The sequence below is a fragment of the Aquarana catesbeiana genome, linkage group LG09 (genome assembly GCF_042186555.1).
Source record: "Aquarana catesbeiana isolate 2022-GZ linkage group LG09, ASM4218655v1, whole genome shotgun sequence".
NCBI classification, from domain to species: domain Eukaryota; kingdom Metazoa; phylum Chordata; class Amphibia; order Anura; family Ranidae; genus Aquarana; species Aquarana catesbeiana.
The window spans coordinates 314,711,612-314,724,140 of NC_133332.1; the positions used below are offsets into that span (position 1 = coordinate 314,711,612).

The 12,529-nt window shown below is 46.4% G+C and overlaps 1 protein-coding gene across 1 annotated transcript in view; it reads left to right on the forward strand.

Annotated features, from left to right (window-relative positions):
• LOC141108776 (dystrophin-related protein 2-like) overlaps positions 1-12,529 on the forward strand; it is a gene marked incomplete in the record, with an annotated part of 93,179 nt that overhangs the window by 2,699 nt on the left and 77,951 nt on the right. Inside the window, 1 exon segment of the mRNA XM_073600697.1 lies at positions 1,932-3,134.

Sequence of the window (12,529 nt, forward strand, 5' to 3'; positions counted from 1 at the left end):
AGCCTGTCAGTGCTCAGACCATACGCCGCACACTGCATCAAATTGGTCTACATGGCTGTCGTCCCAGTATGAAGCCTCTTCTAAAGATGATGCACAAGAAAGCCCACAAACAGTTTGCTGAAGACAAGCAGACTAAGGACATGGATTACTGGAACCATGTCCTGTGGTCTGATGAGACCAAGATAAACTTATTTGGTTCAGATGGTGACAAGCGTGTGTGGGGGCAACCAGGTGAGGAGGACAAAGACAAGTTTGTCTTGTCTACAGTCAAACATGGTGGTGGGAATGTCATGGTCTGGGGCTGCATGAGTGCTGCCGGCACTGGGGGGCTACAGATCATTGAGGGAACCATGAATGCCAACATGTACTGTGACCTACTGAAGCAGAGCATGATCCCCTCCCTTCAGAGACTGGGCCGCAGGGCAGTATTCCAACATGATAACCACCCCAAACACACCTCCAAGAGGACCACTGCCTTGCTAAAGAAGCTGAGGGTAAAGGTGATGGACTGGCCAAGCATGTCTCCAGACCTAAACCCTATTGATCATCTGTGGGGCATCATCAAACGGAAGGTGGAGGAGCGCAAGGTCTCTAACATCCACCAGCTCCGTGATGTCGTCATGGAGGAGGGGAAGAGGACTCCAGTGACAACCTGTGAAGCTCTGGTGACCTCCATGCCCAAGAGGGTTAAGGCAGTGCTGGAAAATAATGGTGGCCACACAAAGTATTGACACTTTGGACCCAATTTGGACATTTTCACTTAGGGGTGTACTGACTTTTGTTTCCAGCGGTTTAGACATTAATGGCTGTGTGTTGAGTTATTTTGAGGGGACAGCAAATTTACACTGTTATACAAGCTGTACACTCACTACTTTACATTGTAGACAAGTGTCATTTCTTCAGTGTATAAAAAAATGTGATTTTATATATATATAATGTGATATATTGTTTCTGTGAGGCCTGTCACCTTTTCTGGTTATGTTGTTCTTCCTCTCATCTTTAATAATTGTGCATGATGCTTCTCCTGGCAAGATCTATTAGGGGGCTATATGGAGCACAAATGTGAAAGTATTGGTTTCTAAAAGGCCTGTAGAAGGAATGATCTCTAGCAGTCTCTTGTCCTGTGTCCCCATTCTATGACCAATGTCTGCAGTCTCTGACCATCTCCTGTAGCGTGTCTGCAGTCTCTGACCATCTCCCCACTACATGCTGTAGCTCCCCCTCTGGCCACTATGTGTCTCTACTGTTTTAAAAAGACACATGGCCCAGAGGAAGCACAATGCCCAGGAGGGAGACTCCGATGTCCCACAGCCCTGAAAGTGTTGTATTGAAGATCCTGGTGGCAGCTCTAGCTCTGTGACAGGGTCTCCTTCTTTTTTTTTTTTTCTTGTGAACCTAATATCAGCTTTGCAGCGCACCACATAAAGGCAACCATTAGTGGTTTCATGCAAAGATTCCCCACCGGGCTTTTTAGCAGCAAGAATAGACAAATATCTATTGTAAAAAATGAATTATTTTATTTTGTGAAAAAGAATCAGTTGTACAAAAGATTAAAATATGAGCTCTGGTCAATACACATAAGGTGGGGTAGCCATCCATCTTGTGTACAATTGATTCTTTTTCACAAAATAAAATAATACATTTTTTACAATAGATATTTGTCTATTCTTGCTGCTAAAAAGCCCGGTGGGGAATCTTTCCAATTTTTTTTTTTCAGTTTTTTTTGGGTATGCAGCTCTCTTGACTCTCACATATGTGTTTTTTCTATGGTACCATCAGTGGTTTTGCCTTCCATATAACATTTCTTGAGTGTATATAAAAGTCAACTGGGGTTTAGGTTGCTCCCAACCATTTTTTTGAGTAAGTATTTCAACTTATTTCTCTTATTCAGGCTACAGTGAATACTGTGATCATTATTGTATCTATTTTAGGACGCCATGTGGGGAGACTTGTTACATCTAGAGAACCATCATCTAGCATCTGACTGGACCTCCTCGTATCCAGCAGAATACCCAGCATCTGGCCAGACATCCAATAGAATACTCAGCATCTGACTAGACCTCCATATATCCAACAGAATACTCAGCATCTGACCAGATCTCCATACACCCAACAGAACACCCAGCCTTTGACTAGAGCTCCTCATATCCAACGCAACACCAAGCATCTGACCAGACATCCATATATCCAACAGAACACCCAGCATTTGACTGGACCTTTTCATAGCCAACAATACACCCAGCATCTGACCAGATCTCCGTACACCTAACAGAACACCCAGCCTTTGACTAGAGCTCCTCACATCCAAACCAACACCCAGCGTCTAACCAAACCTCCATATATCCAACAGATAACCCAGCATTTGACTGGACCTCTTCATAGCCAACAATACACCCAGCATCTGACCAGACCTCCATACATCCAACAGAAAACTCAGCATCTGGCCATACCTCGAAAGAGAACACCCAGCCTTTGACCAGAACTACTCACATTCAAACAGAGCAGCGAGCATTTGACTAGACCTCCATGCATCCAACAGAACAACCAGTCCTAACTAGACTGCCTTACATCCAACAGAACAGCTAGCCTCTGACTAGTCCATCCACCCAACAGAACATCCAGCGTTTGACAAAAATATTTACTTTCAACAGATTATCCAGCCTCTGACTAGACATCCATACACCCAACAGAACATCTAACCTCTTACGAGACCTGTTTACCTTCAACAGAACATCCAGCCTCTGACTTGATATCCACTCATTCATCAGAACATCCAGCATCTGCAGAGATGGGTGTACCTCCAACAGATCATCCAGCCTTTGACTAGACATCAATACATCCAACAGAACATCCAGCACCTGACGAGACCTTCAAACATTCAACAGAACATCAAGCATCTGACCAGACCCCTATATATCCAACAAAACATCCAGCCTCTGACTAGACGTCCATACATCCAAGAGAGCATCTAGCATCTGACTAGACCTTCATACATCCTAAAGAACATCAAGCCTATGAACAGACCTTCTTACATCCAACAGAACATCTAGCCTCCGAATAGAGCTCTACACTTTCAACAGAACATCCAACATCTGACTGGACCTCCATACATCCTAAAGAGCATCCAGCATCTGGTAAGACCTCGAAACAGCCAACAGAGCATAAAGCCCCTGCCTAGAACTTCATACAGCCAACAGAGCATCAAGCTTATTGTAAAACCTAATTTTGTGTCCAACAAAGCTCATCCAATGACATTGCATCCTACAGCTGAAGAAACTCCATCACCCATCCGAACTCATCCTTCATAGGGTAACACTTCACCTTAGAGTGTATTTTAAAAAAAAGTTGTAGAGCTTTTCATCCTGCGAAACTGTATGTCCATGTGGATTTCCAGGACAAAGCTCTGTGAATTTTTTATAAATATGCTTCTATGTTTCCATCAGAATTCCATCCTGAATTGGACAAAACTGCATCTTACATCTGATAAAGGATTCGCTATGCAAATGCTGTAAAATACAGATGGATAAAAAATGTCCAGCAAACATTCACTGTGTGAATCCATAGCAATTTCTTCTTTATAAATACACCACAAAGTCTAACTTTCTATCTAACAAACCTTGTTATTTGTTCCACAAGACCTTATAGTATATACAGCCAGCAAAGGCCTATCAAAAAATGTTTGACAACTCCTTGAAAAACTCATCATGTATTCAATAAAACTAAATTTATATGTTAAACTAATTTCAACAAACTCTGGTTTGGCCACATCATGGAGTATGCCATCCAGTTCTGGTCACCAGTTTTCAGGAGGGAGGTGCGGGAACAGAAAGTCCAGAGAGAAGGGCAACAAAGTTAATAAGGGGGCTGAAGGACCTCAGCTACGAGGAACAACTACAAACATTAAACTTATTCTCTCTGCAGAAGAGACACTATGATGGCGATTCTGGCATAGGGAATAAACTATTTAGTCTCGGAGTGTAAGAAAACACAGGCTCAGGCTCAATAAAATTGGAGGAGAAGCAGTTTAGGGGGGTTTTCACTGTCAGGGTGGTAAGGATGTGGAATTCACTTCTACAATCGGTGGTGTCAGCGGGAAGTATTAATAGTTTTAAAAAAACTCTTGCATGGGTATCTTAGCAAACACAATATACAGGGATAGAGGAAATAATTTTGACATGAACGCACACATGCCGAACTGGATGAACTTGAGCCTTTATTCAACCTTGCCAACTATGAAACAAAAACCTACTTCTACCGACACCAAAACTGTGCCCATAACCATATGAAACCTTGGAACCCATCCAATCATAACCCACCTAATCATAAGCCATCCAACCATAACTCTCCCAACCATAAATTATCCAACCCTAACCCACCATAACCCATACAACCATAATGCATCCAAGCATAACTCACCCAACCGTAAGCCAATTAGGCATAACTCACCTAAGCATAACCCATTCAATCATAACCCACCCAACTGTAAGCCAACCAACCATAATGCATCCAAGCAAAACTCATCCAACGATAATTCCCCCAACCATAACCTATCCAACCATAAACCATCCAACCATAATGCACCTAAGTAAAGTCCACCCAAGCATAACTCATCCAACATCAATTAATGCTTCATCCTGCATCCATCAAAACCTTGAAAAATATAATTAGATTTGCACTAGAGGGTACCCAAACAACAGTCAATAGGATGTCCCATGCTTAAAGTAGCACTGCAGGATTTTGTGTTCATTTTTAGGGTTCCCCCACTCCTCCTATTAAAAAAATAATGCCAAGCTTCACCTACCCACTCCATGCTCTAGCGCTGTCCCCCACTTCTTCTTTGGTACAGCTTAGTAGTTAACTACTAAGCTATAGGGTAGCCAGGTGCTTGGCTAAGAATGGAGAGTGAAAAAGACATTGGCTGCATTATTGCTTCTTGGAGACTTGACTGGAACTATTCTCATGTGCGCCAACGGTACAAATGGGCCAAAACACTAGCCGGCTGAATAGTTAAGGCTAAAGACTGTCACTTTACAACTGCTACACAAAGACCTTTACCAATTGCTTTTGCTAAGATGTACCTCTCAGGGGACATTGCACCATATCCTAGCCATTATCCTAGAGTGCACTCTAGACTAGTTATTATTTACATTGCAGTTAATGCTTTATTGCCGACTTTGCTGATTTAGTTGTTGATGCCAGTCTAGTGGTACAGGACTCTATTCTAAGTTACTTTGGCATAGTAATGATAATGCCCAGCAGACTGTCTGTATTTTTTTTTTTTATGCTCCTACCATCATTTATTCGGACCCGTACAAATACATTGAGTGATTTGCCACTAAGCAGTCCTGTGACTATTTTTCAACACCATTCAACCTGGCCCCATCCAACCAGACTTCATCCAAGCAGACCCCATCCAACCAGACTTCATCCAACCCAGACCCGATCCAACCCAGACCCGATCCAACCCAGACCCGATCCAACCCAGGCCCCATTCAACCAGTCTCCGCCCAACCAGTCTCAGCCCAACCAGTCTCCGCCCAACCAGTCTCCACCCAACCAGTCTCCACCCAACCAGTCTCCACCCAACCAGTCTCCACCCAACCAGTCTTCACCCAACCAGTCTTCACCCAACCAGTCTTCACCCAACCAGTCTTCACCCAACCAGTCTTCACCCAACCAGTCTTCACCCAACCAGTCTTCACCCAACCAGTCTTCACCCAACCAGTCTTCACCCAACCAGTCTTCACCCAACCAGTCTTCACCCAACCAGTCTTCACCCAACCAGTCTTCACCCAATCAGTCTTCACCCAACCAGTCCCCTCCAAACCAGGCCCCATCAAACCAGACCCCACCCAACCAGTTTTCATCCAACCAGTCTCCACCCAACCAGTCTTCACCCAACCAGGACCCTTCCAACCAGACCCCTCCAAACCAGTCTCCACCCAACCAGTCTTCACCCAACCAGGCCCCTTCCAACCAGACCCCTCCAAACCAGGCTCCATCCAACCAGGCCCCATTCCACCTAGAACTCCATGCTTTATTTTGCATCCATTAAAACCTTGAAAAATATCCTTAGATTTGCACTAGAGGGTACCCAACGATAATCAATGGGATGTCCCATGCTTAACGTAGAACTCCAGTTGTTAACTACTAAGCAATAAAGAAAAGGCGTCCCATTAAAAACATATATCATAGCTATTATATTGTATTATATTATTCCCCTTGTAGACCTGATCTACCCATGAAAAAAAATCCCTTATTGGGGAACAAATGTCTATCCGGAAATGTAAACCATATATGACCCACAATATATATATATAAAAAAGACATTTTAATTATATTCCCCTCAAAATTAACATTCATTTAAAACCTCTTAAACTTTTTCCAGCATGGCATTATATTGGTATGAGGATGAAATGAGTTGAGGTGTTCAGTAGTCCAACTCGGGAGTGTGCAGCCTAGGGTGACAATGCTGCTCCTTCCCTATAGAGTACGATGAGTGAACATAAATGAAAAAAGCCTAAAAAGGAAAACTAATGCAGCCACCACATCTAAGAATTGGTAAGCTGGCATATAATACATTTTTCCCCATTCATCTTTCAGGACAGCACCATAGAGAGACACCGGCTCCTCCCCTCTTAGGAAACACCGCCTTCCAATTCAATATTTAAATCTCATCCTCCCAACGGCCCCTCAGTTCAGGTGTTTCCTCCGGTGGGGAGACACTGCTTGGGAACCGTGGCGGATCAGTCAGGGAGACTGAAGCCAAAGATTTTGTGTGAGGAAGAGGGGGAGTCGGGTCTCTCTAGCTCTTTCCCTCTACTATTGTTTGTTCAGTTAGGTAAAGGCTGGGGAAGCCTTACTTACCTGTTTTTAAAACTGAATTGGCGCGCCTCAGCCTCTCTTGGGGAAAGAGACAGCTGAGGAGGTCCGTGTTTCTTCTGCCCAGGGGGGCGCTGTGGGAAGTGCCTGAGTCTCTCCTGCTTGTTCAAGCAGCCAGCGTTTGAAGCTCTATGGCCGGGTCGGATGACGGGTGACGTCAGTTCCGGCGAGGGCGGGCACTTCCGACGATTTCGCGTCTTCCGGTTCCGGACGCGGGGAAAGAAAACGGACCGAGCGTTCGGCTGGTGCGACCCTCTTGCTTTGCTGTAGAGTCAGCTGTCGGGGGAAACGATCGACCACCATCCTCAGCGGACATGTCTGAGACAGAGGTCTCTAGAACTGCTCCAGGAGACAGTAGCACCAGCCATGCTAAGGTAAGTGGAACCCTGGGGTGGTGTTCCCTTACCTAAATCCCGATAGCTTCACGGGTGTTCTCCCCTCACTGGTGGTCGGGGGGAAGGGGAGTGTGTCTGGGACCCTGGTGGTGGTTGGTCCTGGGGGGGGCACTCCTGGTGGTCCTCTGTAAAAGCACTGGTGGGATTGGGCATTTATGGCGACTCTCTCTCTTTCTTTTTCAGAAAGCCACAGAGAAAAGCAAGTCGCCTCATGGTTCAAAGAAAAAATGCCCCTCTTGTAGAGTTAGTATGGGGGAATCCTGGACCAAGGCACTTTGCAAGGAGTGCATTGATGGATTAGTCAGGGAACAGGCAGCAGAACAGGGTACAGATCTTGCTGCATCCGTCAAAGAGCTTTCTAGCACCTTTCAGTCCTTTAAAGCACTCTTTTCTAGCTTCCAGTTGCCGCAAGCCCAAAGCAGTCCTTTACCAGTGCAGCAGAGTGTTACACCTAGCCCAGTGGATACTCCCTCTGTTAGTGGAGAGAGACCAGGGGGCTCCAGAGTGGAAATTGAGGAGGAGCCAGATAGCACCGCTTCAGATTCTCAAAGGGAATCGGATGTGGAGGAGGTGGATGGGGAATCCACAAAAACCTCTCGCTATAAGCTTTCCCTGGACGAAGTGGAGGAGCTCTTGGGAGCTATTCACACCACTTTGGGAATTCAGGAAGAAAAGAAGGTGTTATCGCTCCATGACCAAATGTACAAAGGTCTTGGGGAACAAAAAAGGAAGGATTTCCCAGTCCATGATGTATTGGTTGAGGCCATAAAGAATGAATGGAAAGATCCTGAGAGAAAACCTTTCTTTTCAAGGGCTTTGAAGCGAAGGTTTCCTTTTTCAGAAGGGGAGTCTCTAGTCTGGAATAAGACCCCTAGGCTGGATGCTGCTTTTTCTCAGGTTTCCAGGCAAACAGATCTGGCCTTCGAGGACATGGGGGTTCTTGCAGACCCCATGGACAGAAGGATGGACTCTCTCTTAAAGAAGTCCTGGGATTCGTCACAGGGAAACCTTAAGCCTGCCATGGCGGTCACAGTAGTGGCCCGCAATATGGAATATTGGCTTACGCAGATAAAGGCGCATATTGAGGCAGGAACGCCAAAAGAGACTATTTTGGCTTCCTTTCCCATGCTACTTAAGGGTGTAGCGTATATTGCGGACGCTTCCGCCGAATCAGTGCGCATGTCCGCAAGGTCTTCAGCCCTCACTAATTCGGCTCGAAGGGCCCTATGGCTTAAGACGTGGCAAGGAGACAGCGCGTCTAAAGTTAAACTCTGTGGAATTCCCCTCACAGGAGATCTCTTGTTTGGCCCAGGTTTAGAGACCGTTTTAGACCGGACGGCCGATAAGAAAAAGGCCTTTCCCATTAAAAAGAAGTTTGGGGAGCAGGCTAAAAGAAAGTTTCGCCCTCAGAGAAAGTTTGAAACCCCAAAAGGAGAGCGGCAGAAAAAAGCTTGGGGGCAGAAGGGCAAGGGGCGGGGAGGGGCGATTTTTCGCCCTCCTGAACAGCCCAAGAAGACCCAATGACGGGGTAACCACGGTGGGAGGAAGATTGGGGGCCTTCCTCCCACAATGGGAGATGATCACCTCCAACCAGTTTGTGTTAGGGATCATAAGAAGAGGTTACCAGCTAGAGTTCTCAGAACCTCCTCAGCACAGACTTCTGGTCACCGAGCTGCCAAAGTGTGCAGAGAAAGCGTCAGCTCTTCTATCCTCCCTACAGGAGTTAGAGGAACAAGAGGTGATAGTGAGGGTTCCTGTAGAGGAGATAGGCAGAGGCTTTTACTCCCACATTTTTGTGGTCCGCAAGCCTTCGGGAAAATTCAGGCTTATCATGAATCTGAAGCCTCTGAATGTATTAATTACCTACAGGAAATTCCGGATGGATTCTGTCTATTCGGTGAAAGCGCTTCTTCCCCCAAATTGCTTCATGGCGTCAATAGACTTAAAGGACGCTTATCTGCACATTCCAGTCGCAGAAAGTTACCAGAGGTTTCTCAGACTGGCGGTGAAAACTGGGGAAGGAACGTTTCATCTACAGTTCAAAGCACTCCCCTTTGGACTATCCTCTTCCCCCCGCATCTTCACCAAAGTGATGGTGGAGGTCCTGGCTTTCTTGCGGCTCAGAGGCATCTCTGTAGTCGCGTACCTGGACGACCTACTCCTGTTTGCTCCTTCCCCGGAGCAGTTGTACCAGGATCTTCAGGTAGCAAGAGACAGCTTAGAAAACCTGGGATGGCTCTTGAACCTGGAAAAATCCAGTTTGGTTCCGGCCCAAAAGGTCACCTTCCTGGGCTATGTACTGGATTCGACAAAACAAAAAGTGTTCCTTCCAGCAGAAAAAATCCAGAAGGTGGACAGAGCAATATTACTGCTCCAGGGCAGCAGTCAGATCTCGGTAAGGAAAGCAATGTCAGCACTGGGCTTACTGACTTCCACGCTTCCGGCAATTCAGTGGGCAGGGCTGCACTTTCGCCCCCCTACAGCTGTTTATTCTGAGTGTCTGGGACCACAGTCCAGCATCTCTGGACTCCCTTATATCTGTGCCAAGTCAGGTCAAAAGGTCCCTCTGGTGGTGGAGGAAAGGGTCCAATCTCTCACAGGGCCTGGAGTGGGTTCTTCCAGTGTCCAGAACGGTTACGACCGATGCGAGCGGCACAGGGTGGGGAGCACACCTAGATTCCCAGATGATGCAAGGCACCTGGGAAAAAGAAGACGCAAAGAAGTCCTCGAACTGGAGGGAACTGAGAGCAATAGAGTTGGCTCTCAGAGCTTTTCAGAGAGAACTCCTGGGGCAGCATGTGAGGGTCCGTTCGGACAACTCATCAGCAGTGGCCTACATCAACAGGCAAGGGGGAACCAGGAGCAGATCCTTGTGGGGTCTGGCAGAATCCATCCTCAGGTGGGCCGAAGGGAGCATTCTCTCTCTCTCTGCAATACATCTGAAGGGGGAGCAGAACCACGTAGCAGATTTTCTGAGCAGAAAAATGCTGAAGGAAGGCGACTGGGTCTTGAACCAGGACATCTTCGAGATGATTACTCGGATGTGGGGGGTCCCCTCCGTGGATCTCTTCGCCTCAAAGGCGAATACGAAAGCTCGTCTGTTCTTTTCCCTAAACAGATGGGACGGAGCAGCCGGGGTGGATGCACTAGCTCAGAGCTGGCGTTTCTCAAAGTGTTATGCCTTCCCCCTCCCGTAATGATCCCAGCAGTTCTGAGAAAATTTCGGTCAGAAGACACAACCCTCATTCTGATCGCACCACACTGGCCAAGGAGGCCGTGGTTCTCCCTCTTGAAGAGTCTGACAGTGGAGCCTCCCTGGATTCTGCCTATCCGGGAGGATCTTCTCTCTCAGGGTCCAATCTGTTGCCCTCAGGTGGAGCGATGGAACCTCGCAGCGTGGCTACTGAGGAAGAATTGCTAAAGGGCAAAGGTTTCTCGGATCGGCTAGTGACCACTCTCCTAAATTGCAGGAAAAGAGAGACGCAAGCCATTTACCTAAAGGTGTGGAAACGCTTTAACAGTTGGTGCACAGAAAGCTCCTTCGATGTACGAAGTTCTGTAGCAGTATTAGAGTTTCTGCAGGCAGGAGCGGACAAAGGATTAGCCCTTAGCACCTTGAAAGGACAAGTATCGGCACTAAGCGTTTTCCTGGAAAAGCCACTAGCTATAGATCCTTGGGTAGCTAGGTTTTTTAGAGCTTTAGGCAGACAGAGGCCTGTTAAAAGTTCCCCATTCCCAGTGTGGGATCTTTCCTTAGTTTTACAGTCTCTTACAGGGGATCCTTTTGAGCCATTGGAATCCTGTACCTTGAAGTTGATCACCCTCAAAACTGTGTTTTTGGTGGCGATCACCACAGCAAGGAGAGTAAGTGAACTCGAAGCCCTTTCTATTAGGGCGCCTTTTTTTCAGGTTTTTCCGGACCGTTTGATTTTTAAAACGGATCCGGCCTTTTTACCAAAAGTGGCCTCTAGTTTTCATAGGGACCAGGAAATTATTTTACCTACCTTCTGTTCAAATCCTGTGAGGGAACAGGAGCATATTTTTCACAAACTGGACGTTAGAAGGTGCGTCCTTCAGTACTTAGTACAAAACAGTTTAGGAAATCCGATTCTTTTTTTGTATTGTTTTCAGGGGCTAGGAAAGGGTTCAAAGCCTCTAGACGATCAATAGCCAGATGGTTAAGGTTGGCCATTAGCCAGGCCTATGTAATCGGGGGTTTGGAGCCCCCGGAGGGTATTAAAGCACATTCCACCAGGGCAGTGGCAACTTCTCAAGCAGAGTGGGCTGGTGCTTCTCCGGAGCAGATCTGTAGAGCAGCAACGTGGTCCAGTTTTTCCACGTTTGTGAAGCATTACAGATTGGACCTGCTGTCAGCCAAAGACCAAGCCTTTGGGCGTAAGGTGCTGCAGGCAGTAGTCCCTCCCTAAGGTAAGGTGCTCGCTTATCCTCTCTATGGTGCTGTCCTGAAAGATGAATGGGGAAAAACGGAGTTACTTACCGGTAACATCCTTTTCCAGGAATCTTTCAGGACAGCACTAGTACCCACCCAGGTTTTTGATTGTCTATGAGAACTCATCGCATGAGAACGTCAGGTAAGATAAAGATTTGTATGACGTATTCTTGTGTCTCCCCAGCTGGCCGGAGGAACTCGTGAAGTACTGAGGGGCCGTTGGGAGGATGAGATTTAAATATTGAATTGGAAGGCGGTGTTTCCTAAGAGGGGAGGAGCCGGTGTCTCTCTATGGTGCTGTCCTGAAAGATTCCTGGAAAAGGATGTTACCGGTAAGTAACTCCGTTTTTTTTGTATTTGGGTTTAATCATACCTCCCAACTTTTTGAGCTGGGAATGAGGGACACCTATCAACAAAAGTATGCAGGCATAGGGCACACCCCTTGCCACGCCCCCTTTAAAGGAGAATTGCTTTTTACCACTACTATTCCTTTATATTGGCTTTTGGAATTTACAAATGCAGCAATTTTAGAAATCAGCTGAAAGGTTTAGCGCTGCAAAACACTTTTTGAAAGATAAAAAGTGCATTTTATATACAACTATATAGATCAGACCAAAATGAGGGACAGAGGGACTTTGCTCCAAATCAGGGACAGTCCCTCCAAATCAGGGACCGTTGAGAGCTATGGTTTAATACCGCTGTACCAAAACAGTGATATAGTTTCAATCAATAATCACTATTACAGGCAGTTGCCGTGATCAGTGAAGCAGAAGCTGTGACCGGCTACTGTTTACACATCAAG